The following is a 15853-nucleotide window of genomic DNA, read 5'->3' on the forward strand; positions in this document are numbered from 1 at the left end:
AGAGATCGTATAGGTTTTCATAACCAAAACTGCTCCAGAAACTTATTCATTAAAGAAAGCTGTAAATTCAGTTTTCTGTGATTTGGGAACAATATTTGCATTATAAATGGACATCATTGCAACAGTGACTTGCATGCCACTGTAAAGCTTCATTCAGTCAGGTATGCACACAGACTTACATTTGTAAATGTTCCAGCTCGATAGTTGGGGTCTGGGTGCAGTAGAAAGGCCACGAAAGAAAGTAAAGAATTCCAAAAAATGGAATTCCCCACCTGGAGTCTGAAAAAAATGTCCTGTTTGAGTTACACATGAAACTGTGTAGTAAAGCATCCTATATGTCTATAAAATCACCAGGAAGAATTCATGAAGGAGAAAGCAGAATCAGTGTCTTTAACTTTTTTGTGTGAATTTGTTCAGATCTGACAGATCTAAAATGAGTCTCCGTTGTTTTTTCCTTTAAGAGAACTCTAAAAAAAAATCTTTAATAAAACCTTGTTCCGTTTTCACTTAATCTGGAACTACTTGTGCTACTTGAATAAATAAATATACATGTTTGTTAACTGGCATGGAGCATTGATCCACATGGATCCATTTCAGACTCGGAGCAGGAGCTCTCTCTACTTAAGTGTCTTGCTCACAGTCACATACTAAGCAAACTGGAGGCTCTGGAAATCAAACTCAATATTACTGCATGATACAGGTATATCAGTCATAGTCCTAAACTTCTGTGCCAAACTGAGAGATGAATATTTAACAAAATTTGAACTAATGGAATTGCCAGGGCCTGAAAATGGACTGTCACAAAATTCTGTGGAGTACCCCCATGAAAATATCTTTCTTACATACTGGTCTGCTGTCTGATTCCACTATTTGGAAAAAGGGGAACTCTCCTACCAATCTGCATTACATACAGAAAAGGTAAGGGTTAAATGATGATGGAAGTACATTGTGAAGATGTAAATGACTTGCCCTTATGGGAGGATCTGTCTTACTGTGACTGTTGCTGGCAATGTCTTTTGTTTCTCCACGCCTGTTGCTTCTTTTGACACTGCCTGTTATTACAGAACTGCTGCTGTTTTGTCTGGATGTATTAAAAAGACCAGTTGATAGAAAGAGAGTTCCTGATGTACCTCTGCACCAGTACACAGAACACTTATTTGACATTCAATATGGTCTTTCCTTTCTCCTTAAACTGCTGCAAAACTTTTTTGGATGGAGCACTACAAAGGAAAGATTTTTAAGTTTTTAATAGATTTGATTTCACATCCTATCAAAAAGATTATGTTTTAAACATGCATAAAGAATGATTACTGAACCAGTGGTAGCAGCCCTGAAGATGGAGTTTACAGTATTGCATCCCTACTTTACCATATGATACCCTATCTTATCTGCTGCTTCTTAAGTTTTCATGTTTTTAATGTTGTTCTTCTATGGTGCTTATGATATTGTTATGGCATAATGAATGTAATATATAGTATTTATTTATAATTAAATTATATATATATATATATATATATATATATATATATATATTTTTTTTTTTTAATATATATTATATGCTATGCATAGCTTTATATGAGATGTGACTAAATGCCATTCAATATGTTTAGTTGTTATTCAGCTTTAAAGCATATGTGAAGAAAATGAACAAATTCTAATTTAAACTCAGCTGATATAACCATGTGATGTTTTTTTAAAAGTAAGCGTTTCATACTATTTTTGAAAGAACATTGAAAAAGAGTGATATCCTGAAAGCTTTGCTGACTGAATAAACTGTGTTTGTTACAATATTTGGTGTTGGAGTTCTGGGTTTTGCTGTGCTCATTTGAACTGTTTACTGTTGAACCCTTGCACACACCCTTATCTTGTGTCGCTGTTCATGTCAACTACAGAAATTAATCAGAGGAGGTTGAAAAAGATTTGGATGAGAGACTGCATACATAATTCACAGGGAAGGAATAGGAGGACATATGTAGGGCTCCCAAATATGTAGCAAAGTCTAGAAGATTTATGAATTTTGCTTGGATGTGTTTGCATAGGTATTTTATTCCCCAAGCAGACTCCAAAGAATTGCTCCTCAGCTAGATGACAAATGTTGGAGGTGTGATAGGGAAGAAAGATGTAACTGGGAACTGATCTATAGTAGATCAGTGAAAAACATTTTCAGCGAACGGCTCTTTGCCAAATGCTCATTGTCGAAACCTTGCTCCATCGAACGGCCGTTTCAGCTAATTTTTTCCTAGGGGAAAAAAGCTTGGCCATCATCGGGAATTTGCCCTTTTTCCTACTGTACTGCGATCTCCGAGTTAATATATTTAGTTGGAGGGCCCCCCACTTTGGAGGGTTTTACATTTTGTGAACTTTTACGCTAGCTAAGTGTTTTTTCCCCTAAGAAAAAATTCACTGAAACAGCCATTCGAGGGAGCAAGGTTTCAACAATGAGAGTTCAGCTGATCTAATATAGACCGACCCAGTAACATATGTTTTGGGAATGCAATGACTTGGCAGACTTTAAAATTTCCCTACATAGTACTCTGTTAGAAATATTGGATGAGCTGGCTCGGAATTGCCTAGACATAGTAAGGCCTTGTCACGTTTATTTCTGGTGGCTATCAAAAAAGCAATTACTAGAAAATGGAAATCAAAGTCTAAACCAACTGTATTTGAAGCAGTGAATATTGTAAGAGAGGTAAAAGAACTGGAAGTGAGATCTTTGAAAAAGGTAAAAGCAAATTGCATAGAAAAAAATGGAAATTCGAAGTAAAAATATAAAACTGCAAACCAAGTACTGGAAAAATGTATAAAAAATCCAGGCCACCATTTAGAGGCAAAAAATAAACTCTTTATAACACAACCACAATTACAAAGATGAGTGCTTTCGTCTGGAAACCAGACTTCATCATAACAAAACCACAATTACAAAGATGAGTGCTTTCGTCTGGAAACCAGACTTCATCATCTGATGAAATCTGGTTTCCAGACGAAAGCGCTCATCTTTGTAATTGTGGTTGTGTTATAAAGAGTTTATTTTTTGCCTCTAAACGGTGGCCTGGATTTTTTATACATGTTTCCAAAAAATGGAAATTGTGGGAACAATAAATGCAGAATAATGTTCTGGAGGATTTGTGAGGTTTAAGGGAAGGCAGGAACTGAATAATGCTCTAACCCAGATTAGCACCTCCTCAATTAACCAAGATCATATTTCTCCTCACGCTTATCCAAGCTCAATAACTTAAACTCTTATTCTCAAAAGACCTAACCCTATATTTCCTTGACAAATCTCCGACCAAAATTGGAAACCCTTAAACCTTTGTTAAAAGGACAACTTAGGGAAGGAACCTGTAACTCCAAACAAGAACAATGTATAGTAACTAAGGTCAAAAGCTATTATTGTCTTTTTAATCTAACGTTTTATAAAATTTGTAAAAGATCTGTTGTAAGTTTTGTGATTGCTATTGCTAGACTGTTTTGTTTGTTACACTGTATATATATTGCACATCTTTCTCCTCAGCTGCATTACTAAATGAAATAATATGTAACTATGTAACATGCATGTAACTTTCTGACAATTAGGAGCTTTTCTCCCCAGGCCTCCGCTGAAAATGGACATGTATCCAGTCGGACCATCCCGGTCAACAAATGTAAAATAAATAAAATAAAATAAAATCTCAGCTTTATACTAGAAAAGTAACTTTGCCTCCCTTTTTGTTACAAACAGTGTTTATTTGCTCACATTACACACATTCATACATTATTGGAGTGGTCCACAAATATAGTGTAGCATATCTTATTACAACTGCTCATTCAGAGATAAGCATCTTTTCAACACAAAAAAGAAAAATGAACAATGTATCAGGCAAACAGTAAGTTTTGAGAATAATAATCTACCAATATATTCTTGCTTATTCTGTTTAACTGTTTTTGTAAAACACTGCTTATACAATTGTTCTAAATATATATATCAACTATATACATAGTGGTCCTACTGGGAAGATCCAAAAAATAAACTGTTATATGTCTCAGTGTCTTAGATGTATTTATTATTGTTCTCATGTCATGAGTCAGGGGGAGGAGGCTTTAGCACATGTCCTACATTGACCTCCAGTTTTGGTCAGCTCTGTTTTCTTCATCCAAGTAGGGTTGTCACCTTTTCAAATGTCCAAAGTGGGACATTTTTTTGTAGAAACATCAGATTTTTGCAGGGCAAAACATACCCATGGTAAGTACAAAGGACAGAACTTCACTTTTTTGCCAGAATAAAAGCTTATTTTTGTAGCATTTGAGGTGCTTATTCTGTTTCTTATAACATTTAGGTGTTTCAGATAAAAAATGATGGTTTTATGCAACTATTAAAGAAAATAAAGGAAATATTTTTGTCCTAAAATCTCAGGACATTTGCCATTTTTCCAATTTTTTTGCAGGACACAACAGCCTAAAGAGAGACTGTCCCTCACAAAGTGGGACAGGTGGTAACCCTACATCCAAGGAATATGATCTATAGAATAACGTTTGGTAACGTTCTAGTGTTACTCTTTGTTATAGTTTCTAGAGATTCCTCTAAATCTTGCCTGTCCCATATGGCCCATTTCTTCAAGAGATTCTTTGCATCCTGTTGTTTTCTGTTACCTAATTCTAATACTGTAACCTCATTCATTATATGTCATACTTCCATTATCTTGGGTGGTTCCTCATTTTTCCATAACCTTGTTATTGACTTTTTTGTAGCAACTATTAGTAAAGAAAATAATCTCACCCTCTATTTATTTTTCTTGTGACCATTCCATTGCAACAAAAACATTTTCTTTGACTAATATTGTATTTTTCAGTTCCCATTAACTCTGCTTTTAAATAGCCTTAGGTTTTCACACTCCCATAAAATGTGTTTCCATGACCCACCCTTCTGCCATTACATTTCCAACACCAATTTAAGATTTGTGGACACACCTTGTGCACTTTGTTAGGAGTATGAAAATGTTTATACAAACACTTCCAAGCAAAAAGTCAGAATTTTCTGGCTTTAATAGTGTGTCTGGGAGCTAGAACTATTTTAGTCCAATCATCTGTAGTTAATTTGAAACTTGAAATGGAGTTTTAGGCTCTTTTTGAATTGGTCTAGGGAGGTAGTAAGAGTGAGGTTGTAGTGGAGGGAGTTCCATATTTTTCCAATGGAGTTGACAAACAGAGTATCACCCCCTGAGTTATAGGATTTGATTGTTTGGACAAGTAGCCTATTTGATGAGCGAAGACAGCTTAGGTTGGTGTAAGGAATAATTACATTTTTCAGTGCAGGAGTGTTATCAGGTTGTTTGAGAATTTTAAAAGCTTCTATGCGTTGGTTCAGCTGGAGAAGGTTTGGTAGTTCTATCCAGCCTAGGTTTTTTAGGTTAACGCAGTGGTGAGTTCTATAGGGCATACCAGTTGCAAATCTGGCAATATGATTATAGCAAGATGAGAGTTTGTTTAGGTCGGATTTGTTAAGGTTAGTAAGCATGGGAGAGGTGTATAGAAGGGTAGAGAGAAGATGTGAGTGGGAAATGGCCACTTTGGCAATTGGAGTTAGGAAAGTTTTTATCCTGTACAATGACCCGACTTTCTTGTTAACGGTTTTAATGGTATGGTTAATGTGCGTGTTGAATCTAAGTTTATTGTCTATGGTAACTCCTAATAGTTTAGTATAGGAGTCTGGGGAGATGATAGTCCCATTGTTGGATTGTATGGTAAAGGATATAGGAGAGGGTTGATGGGTTTAATAGAAGAGTAGTAGTTTGGTTTTGTTTGGGTTCAAGATCAGATGCCGCCCTGATAGCCAATTTTCTACTGTAGTAAAAATGTGCTGGGTTGTAGATAGTAGGTTAACTGGAGAAGTATCAGAACATACTAGTGTAGAGTCGTCAGCATATTGAATACAAGTGGCCTCAGGGATGACTGTATGGAGGTCATTAATAAAGACTGAAAAGAGAAGAGGTCCTAATATGGAGCCTTGAGGAACCCCTATGGTATTAGGTAACAGGTGCAAGAGCTTATTCTGCCAGAGTACCGCTTGTTGCCTGTCAGAGAGGTAGGCATGAAACCAGTTTAGAGCTTGGTTGTCTAAGTTCAGGGTTTTCAGAGTGTGGAGAAGTAGCTGGTGGTTCACCATATCGAAGGCTTTAGACAGGTCCAGAAAGAGAGCCGAAGATATCTTTTTGTTATTCCGGTTATGGTTAATAATGTCGGTAAAAGAGAGGAGGGCAGTGAATGTACTATGGTGGGGTCTGAATCCATGTTGTGAATTGGTTAGTAGATTATTCTGGATGAGATAGTGTAGAAGTTGTTTTTGCACACACTTTTCCAAGATTTTGGCAAGTGGTAACAATATGGCTATTGGTCTATAGTTTGATAATTCCTGAGATCCTACATGGCATAAAGATTTGTCTTTAGCTATCTCAAATGTTAGACTATCTTAAGAAAGGCCTTAATAGATGGATGTGCTGCATTCTAAGGGAATGTCAGTAAACAAGCAGAAACTGTAGAAATATGAACTTTGTTTATGTGTATGGTAGGTAAGAATCAAGCAGAAAATTTAAACAACTGTTTCTTGCTCCCCAAACAAAATTGTTTATCTACCTGCATTTTTCAGTTTGCCTGTCATTTCTGGCATACATGTTCAGCAGTTTTATTTCTGCTAGTAAAATTTTCTTCTAAAGGATGAGTCTTAGTGATTTATTATTTTTCAATGAAACAGTCTGCCACATCACTGTTTCCTCCCCCCAAAGATCATGGAAAAATATTGCATTAGCAGGGAGCTGGGGGCATACTATATATTATATCTGATAAAATCAAAACGGTTGTCATTATCGGATAACAGTCAAAGGAAAGCAAATACTTTGCACTGCTGAAGAAGTATGCCAGAAATGACAGCACAAGAGACAAATACAAGTGAAGTGACTAGTTTAGAAACTAGAGAAAATTTTGAAAAAAATACGGTATGCTCTCTTTTATAGACAGTCTGCCCTCAAATGATCATGACCTTTAGGGACAACCAACTGCTGAAAATATCTGTCTAAAAGCTGATGCCTGACTCTGACAATATTGCAAATTATATATATATATATGAATATGATTTCCAGCATCAGTGCAACCTATGGATGTGTATGCATAATTCCTATTGCATACATTTTCTCTGTGTGGAGTATTAAGATGTTTCAACCATCTAAAACAATAAGGATGTTCTGGTGTTTGTTTATTGTATACTGGCTTTGTCAATGAGAACACTATCCCTGGGATTCATCAACACCTACACTAAATGTACACCGTTTTGAGTGAACAGACAACACAGACATAGCTCACGCCTTCTTCCTCCTAATTTTAGTTTTCCTACTGATATTCTTGCAGCTTTAAATATTGACAGGGATTCATACAGGTTACCGCAAAGTGTAGACTACATGTACACTTAGTGTAATTGTTCTGAGTGACTAGAAAGCACAAAAAATTGGTAGGGATGTTCTTGAATACAGATCATGTACACAGTGTACACTTACTATAGGTGTTCATGAATCTATGTTTATATTGAAATTAAATGACAAATCATCCCAAATGTCAGATTTTTCATATCTCAAATGCTTATTTCCTATAATTCAGGTTTTTAGCCCCTTTTCTTGTCCGGATTAAATTTATATTCTTTTATGCACACCATTTTGACTTTATTTGAAATCTTTATTTTTTCTTTTCCTATTTTGATATTTATCACACCACGGGTTTCATTTATAGAGACATTCTTCGCCAATGAGCTGAGTGGGGTTAACTGCATTTAAGATACTTACAGTCTCACCAAAACAAACTAATTAGGCCATTGAGTCCAGATGCAACAGACATTCAATAAAAGTCTACTTAGGTACTAGAAATTAAGTGAACCATCCAAGAAAGAAGGAAGTTAATCTGTAAGCATAAGCAAATGACCCGTTTCACTTCTCATCCAGAGACTGTGCATGTCGGATACTCGAAATTAGTATTCTGACCCTGAACAAAAGCAACCAAATTAGTTACTCTTTTAAGCCAAACATTCCAATATATCTTAAAATGCTGCATAGTAGGTGTCTGCAAACATCAAAAAGAGTCAATAAAACAGATAAACTGAAGTCTTACTAGATGCAGTCAAAAAAAGCAGGAAGTTATTATACTCAACACTGTTGAGTCAATGGACAGTCAGGATCACTGACAATTTTGTGCCCTTATGTTTTATGCAGACACATAAGCATTGTGGAATTGTGGAAAGAAGAAACACTTACTGTAAAACAAAATCATTTCAGCACGTCAGCCCCTACCAGGCCATTTGGGAGTATGACAAATTAGAATCATACTATCAGCAGTTAGAATGATACAGGAGGATTAGTAGTGCAGAGAAAAGCCAAGCTGGCATAAGTACATTCCTTAACTGACTTCCATGTCTGTAAGAGAAGGGAAGATATCTAATGTCCAACAAAGAGTAAGGCAGCTATTTTCTCTACAGAGTAGGTCAATTAACAGGATAAACAATGGTATGTGTCTTACAAGAATATGAGTAAATCACTTGTATTAAATGAAATCCTCAGAAAACCAACTCTCGCCTCTCTATCTCTTTCTCTCTCTCTCACACACACACACACACACACACATACACACACACACACACACACACACACACACACACACACACACACACTACTTCACAGTGCTCACAGCTAAATAACAAAGACTAGCATGCATACATATAGTGCTATGCTTTAGGATTATAGTCTCATGATACAATACCCTTAATCCGAATGCTAAAATTCTTGGAGCAGATAAAAAGCTGTTAAAGAAATTGTCTCCCAGACTCGTCCAGTCAGTGACCATATGAATGGATGTATGTGTAACCACAGCCTATATCTAAAAATGCAGTTACACAACACAGATGAAAGTTTTGTAAATGTGTTTACTTAGTAACATGTTTAGTAACAGAGCTGTGAGTCAGTGATTATCTAATATGGACGTATATATGGCAAATTGAAAAACACATTTTTCATATTTATAGACCACATTTTCATGGCAACCCTAAGGCTTTTATTACTAATGAAATAAGAGTATCTGCCTCATAAGTTCAGCTATTATTGCCTGATTTTTGGAGTAACCGCAGTTAGGGCAATATTCCAAAAATCATAACACCCTCCTTTCTTCAAAGCATATTTAAAACCTTCAGCCAAGTATGATGAAACTTCATCATCCTTACACTTTTCTCTAAACTGAAGCCAAAAACAAAAATCTGGTGCCTTGCCAGATGGCAAATGGGCTGCTACAAAGGGTAGGTCCAGGTCTTTGACAGTAACTAATGATTGTTCTGTAATGACTGCCAGGAAATTGAGGAAGTACAACAGATACAAACAATTTGAAGTTTAGAAAAAAAATCAGATGATTTTAGTTAAGATTTACACACACACACACAAACACACGCACACATACACACACACACACACACACACACACACACACACACACACACACACACACACACACACACACACACACACACACACACACACACACACACACACCCACACCCACACACACACACACACACACATACACACACACAAAATGTATTTTTGATCTGGGAAGTGATGGTGCATTGGTTTCAGTTAAGCAGTGCACTATTAATGTTGATCTAAACCAGTTAGGCAGCTACTAATTAGAGAGCTTTTTTTAGTGAGACATAAAATCTCGACTTCTCACCTTAGAAGAGGAGCAAAGCCACTCTCTCATTCCTATCTCCCGTTTCATTTTATATATGTATGTATATATATATATATATATATATATATATATATATATATATATATATATATATATATGCATGTATATATGCATGTGTTTATTAATTTAGTTATTCATTTGATAAGCAGGCAAGACACATTAGGAACAAGTGCCTCTTTCAAAGGAGTGATGCAGCAGCATTCATCTTGTCAAATGGCCTGTTCAAACAGCATTATGTAGGCAGTGATTAAGAGACTCAGTCCCAGGGGTATAGGATGAATCTTTCAAAAGTCTATAGCCTTAACCATTTATATAGTCCTTGCAGGTGATTGTTCTAGTAGAGTTATTGTTGTTGTTGTGTCTTTCGGCAAAAAGTATTTTATTTTAGGTTTGTATTTCACTAGCTGCTGAATTTGTTCCTACAAATGACAAAAAAAAAGAGACGCCTGGGATCTTAGCCTAAATATTGGTGTCAGACTGTAGTCCCCTGGAGTACCGGGCTCTGTTTATTTCCACAGGTAAATCGAGTGAGAGTAATCGGTTAGATTTGAATGAATGTAACCCTGTGCCATGCCCACTCTGGTAGCTGTCCCACCTTAAAGCTGAAGTATATTAGTAATGGCATAACTACTTATTTTATTGCAGTTTTTCCCTTTCTTGGCCTACACCAAGCTGATTATTATTTGGCTTCCTATTGTAATTTCAACATCTGTAAAAAAATAAAAATGTAACTAACAGAGAAGATGAAATGTTGAAAACTGGGATCTATGTCATAACATTGACCTTTCAGAAAGTCAAACTTCATATGGTCGAGACTATATAATCGACTTTCCAAAAAGTAGAACACAAATTCCCCACACCCCCTGCATTTTATAAATACCAACAACAAAATTGCACTACAGTGCAGAAAAGTGTAAATCCCCTGATCCCCACTGTACTGCAATATCCATACAAAAGCTTTGCAATCCATTTCATTCTGACAGCCTTTTACAGTGACCTTCTCTCCTCAAGAAGCAAGAATCAGTTATAGTGAGGAACACTGTCGTCTTATGATGTGGTCTCAGAAGGTGTTGCCTTTAGCCAACACCATTTACTCATGCTGGACACATGGTATACAAAATTGCCAGTGCAGGAAACATATATGTACTTCCATGTGCATTTTCTACTCTGGGTATCTCCTGTTTCTGCCCCTCAGTCAACTCTGTTTGCCTTGTTTCACTACTCTGGTCTCCAAAAGGAGCTGCCAAGCTGTATGTTAATCCCATCTTATATTCAAGAAAGAGGAGATCTGGACATAATTGCAATCACCTCTATACCTATCTGTCCCACTATCAGACAAGCCAACTCTCCAACCCAAATCACCTAACATCGCAAGTAGAAGTCTTTCCTTTGCACCATTAGGGTGGATCTTCATGCCATCATGTTTGTCAAGTTGTGAAGGCAATTCTCCATCAAGAACTACTACCCAGTTCTCTTATCATGTCTATGTTTCCATCAAAGGCAATGTTCTGTATAAATATGTATGATTGAATCACATACAGAACAAAATCAATTAACATAGAAATGTCAAGGATATTTTTTCTATTATGCTGATAAGGCTTCATTCCCAGTCTCTTTATAGCTCTCTCACTTTAAGCAACACCCTCCAAGGTCACAACACCGTACAGCAAAAAATATCCAAGGTTTGTCATTTCCATTTCCTTATGATTTATGTCCTGCAGTATATCAACTAAGGCCCTTCCAATGCAAATTTAATTGATCAAAGGAGTGAGAAAGATTAATGTTTCAGATAAGGGTTCCATATTATTTATACTCTGTAGCATCAATTAGATCTTTTGTTAGCTTTTAAGAAAGTTGTAAGTGGTTCAGAGTACCGTTGAGTCAAAATGATTAACTCTCTAGGTTAAATACATGCTTTCAAACTGTGGTGGATCATTTAAAGTCTTATAACTCTGATATACTACTCCATCTGTAAAGTACCTTTAATTATATAAATAGAAGTTTAATCTGGTAAACTTCTTATTGCAAATACCAGCTAACAGTTTTTTGTAAACTTCTAAATATTTATATTTAGTCATGGTAGCATGTCTAAAGGATATAAATATTGCATATAAGCATATAAATGTTGTACTATATCAATGTTTCATCTAAGTATGAAGTGAGTATAATAGTGTGTGTGTGTGTGTGTGTGTGTGTGTGTGTGTGTGTGTGTGTGTGTGTGTGTGTGTGTGTGTGTGTGTGTGTGTGTGTGTGTGTGTGTGGTATATGGCCAAAAACATTTTATCCAAGAACAGCTTGGCTGAGCCCTTTTGACCAAATTCAGTTTTTATGAATATTGCGTTGCATGAAATGTCAGCTGGCCAAGTGTCATTGCTATAATACTTAATTTGGTGACTTTAAGGCTAGACAAATCTAGGTTATGGTTAGGATTAAAATTTGAGTTGAGGTTTATATTCAGATAATACTTAGGGTGTAAGTCTTGAATGTTGTGTTCTGTATGTGAGGTGTGGATGCTTTGTCCCTAACAAGAAATATTGTGAGTAATTATGTGCATCGCTGTATTTTATTTCATTTCATTGACTTTGTATTTTAATGAAATAGTTTTCAAATGTATTGATTCTTGAATACATAGAGTGCGGATCATTATTTAGATGGCATTATAACATTAAAAACTAACCTGGAACCATTTCTAAATCCTTTTCTTCTCATATATTGCTAACTGTGTAATTCTTAGTAGCACGTTTATTTAATTTTTATTTGTCCACTTGCAGTATTTTGCAAATTCGTACAGAAACGTGTACTGTAAGTATCGGGTCTAAGTTAAAGTTCTGTTTAAAAGTTCTTGAAGGTTTAGAGCGTGAGTTTTGTTACTTGCTACACATGGAAGTTCCCTGTACTTGCAGATTCAGACAAGAATTTCAAAATAAATAAGATGAATACAGTTTACTCCAAAACCAAACCTTGAGACGCCTCATTACAGACACATCCCTGCTAATCAACCCTCTGCTACTACTGTTTGCACTTTATGGAATAACATTCTGGTAATTAATTTACAAATCGATATAATACTTTGAACTGCTATTAGGATTTTAATTATGCTGTCTTGGGGTCCTGACTGTGAATCATAACATAATATGTTCATTGACAACCTGTGATCAGTGGCTTCAGTCAACAGTTTTGGAAAAAGTAGTCTGGTTAGTTCACTTAGAGCCTTCTTGGAAATTAATATTGATTTCTGTCAGTCACCATATTTTAAGATGTTTTAACAATCCCCTATTTAAAACCTTTATAAAGTTTTAAAAACTGTGTTAAACTGATGAGTATGTATTTAGATACTGGTCTTTGGGTGTGTTTTTATATATTGGAATAATTCTTGCTTTTTAGAGATCTGTGACATAAGCAATCTATTATTGTATAAACATGTAGTAAAGCAACTAGTAAAGAATGAAGCTCTTTATTGAATTTAGGATGGTCATAATATGTCCCATGAATCATTCTGTGTTTTACTGAATTTGTTGCTTTATCCATTTGCATCCTCATCACATTTCTATACTCTAAATTATATGCCTCAAGAGATGCATGTTTGTTTTATTATGCAGTGATTTGTAATATTGATTTAATATTTTCCGTTTATCAGTGATTTATTAATTTTACTTTTAGATTAAATATGTCCTAGCTTCCGATAGAAACCAGGTTATTAAACTGTTGATGGGATCCCCAATGAAATGGTGTTAATGACCTGTGACTATCTGAGGCCAGAGGTTATTTAGGGTGAAAATTCAAGACCCACTTCTGTTGGTATCACATATCTGTGCCTTACGAAGTACTATTCTGAAGAAGCTTTGGTATAGAACACTTAGTGTTTCTAAGGTGACCTGTTGTCTGATAATTAAACAGCCTACCATACTTTAGGTGCACTGCATTATTTGATGTACAAGCCGTCCTATTGGGGGGTCAGATTAAATGTGTTGCTTCAGTCAATTAAAATCTGTTTTGAAATGTGCCCATCATGTAGTCATGACTGAAGTAGTATGGTGGCTTTTGTCACACACAGCATAGCTCTGCATTGGTCTGTCATGCAATACTAGGTATGAAACTTCGGTCTTGTACCGGGCGTACTTTACCGACAATACTCCAAAACAAATATTACAATGCATAGATAATGGTTTTTCACCTGTGTTAAAATGAATCACTGTAGTATGACTTTCAGCTTGTTGAATTTTCAAATCCAGCACAATGCAACTCATAAATATGAAAAAAAAAATACCAAAAAGCATTGCTTTGCAGAGGACCAAGGGGGAAAAGCTTCCTGCACCCCCAAATGGGAGGCAAGTTTTCAACACTGCTCCCCCCAAATATATAATATATATCAACACCACAGTCATACAACACTGAGTCAATGAACTTACAGCTATGCAGCTTACTGCAATCACTTGAACAATTAATGTCTGCAGTCTTCTGACAAACTTCTTTAAAAGAAATGCAACAATAAGAGGACTGGAAAAACACAGTGTGATCTAGCGTAGACAACCATTAACAACATTTTCTTATGCTGAAACAGTAATTTGGTTAGAGGCACTGATAATGCGAACAAAGATGATATTGTACAGAAGTCCAATGGTGTGGGAAAATGGAAAACTAAGGTTTCTTGAAGACATGAACTAATACATGTGATTTTGATTACAGTACGTTGAATGAACTCAACAATAACTGTTTGTTGCAGTGTCATGCACTGTTGTTACAGACTAAACCTGCTACCTTTTTTGACATTTAGCACACATCTTAAACAGATATCTTTAGTTATCTTATATTTTATTTATTTATAGCAAAATGATGAAGCATCTTCATGAATTGTACAGACAGATTAGGTTTTCTTTTCCTGAAAGATCAGTCTGGATCTTTTTATAAAACAAATAGAAAACAGTCAAAAACCTACCTGGTTTACTGAACTGTGGACTAGAACTGATGATGAATGTTTCGGCAGTAACTACTTCAGAGTATTTGTTGTGGTTAAGATGAACGGGGGACATGAAAACACAAGACAGAGACAATCAAGTAGGTGCAGGGGAGATGACAGATAGTTGCCAGCGGCTATACTACAGGACATTCAGGTGAAAATGACATATTCATAAATTAATGCAATACAGAGAACGCACACAGACATAGTGAGGCCCAAAGCAGTATTTTGACAGGAAAAGATTAAAAAGAAAAGAAGAAACAGAAGAAAAGAGAATGCTTCCATTGACATTCTTTTAAGACAGTAGCCAACACTTCTACACAGGTAATATATATCTTCTAGGCACTCACATGAAAATCTCTGAATCCCAGTTCTTATGTAGTGTACGACATCTTACAATACAGAAGTGTGGCTGTGATGTTATGAGGTAGTGCCATCTGTGCCAGGGAGAGTAGGGCAGTACATGTGTACAAACCTCCACACCCCATCACAAACCATGAAACACATACTTCACACAATCAGTGTGCCATGCAATCACAGCCCTTAAGGCAAAATAACATACCCAACACACTAGTAATAGGCCACTCTATAGTCATGCACATTGATATCCCACTAACTAAGCTAGACAAGGAGAAGGTTACAGTTAGCTGCCTGTCGGGTGCCAGGATCTGCCACATAATACAAGCACTCAGGTCGCTCCAGAACAAGTACAAATACGACTCTGTCATTGTCCATGTTGGTGTGAATGACCTGAGATGTACCCCCCTGGACTACATGAAAAGAGACATGGAAGAGCTCTCTGATCACGTAGCCCAGGCCGGTATGACCCTGACCCTGAGTAGCATCCTGCCCTCACCAAGAATGATGCCACAGTATAAAGACAAAATGATCAATTTCAACAATTGGCTAAGTTTCTGGTGTCATTCAAAGGGGATCCAGTATCTGTCCACCTGGGATGACATGCTCGACAAGTCATGTTGCTTCACAAGAGATGGCTTGCTCCTATCACCCCTAGGCTTTCGAATACGAGCCAAAGATTTTGCCACCCCATAGTGCCTTTTTTAGGCAAGGCTCAAAAGACAAACCCACCACCGTAAATAGCACAAGTAACCAAAAACTGAGGGTAATGCTACTCAATGCCAGAAGTCT

Source organism: Protopterus annectens, chromosome 6.part0, assembly GCF_019279795.1.
Source record: "Protopterus annectens isolate FY-2018-M chromosome 6.part0, PAN1.0, whole genome shotgun sequence".
Lineage (NCBI taxonomy): Eukaryota > Metazoa > Chordata > Ceratodontiformes > Protopteridae > Protopterus > Protopterus annectens.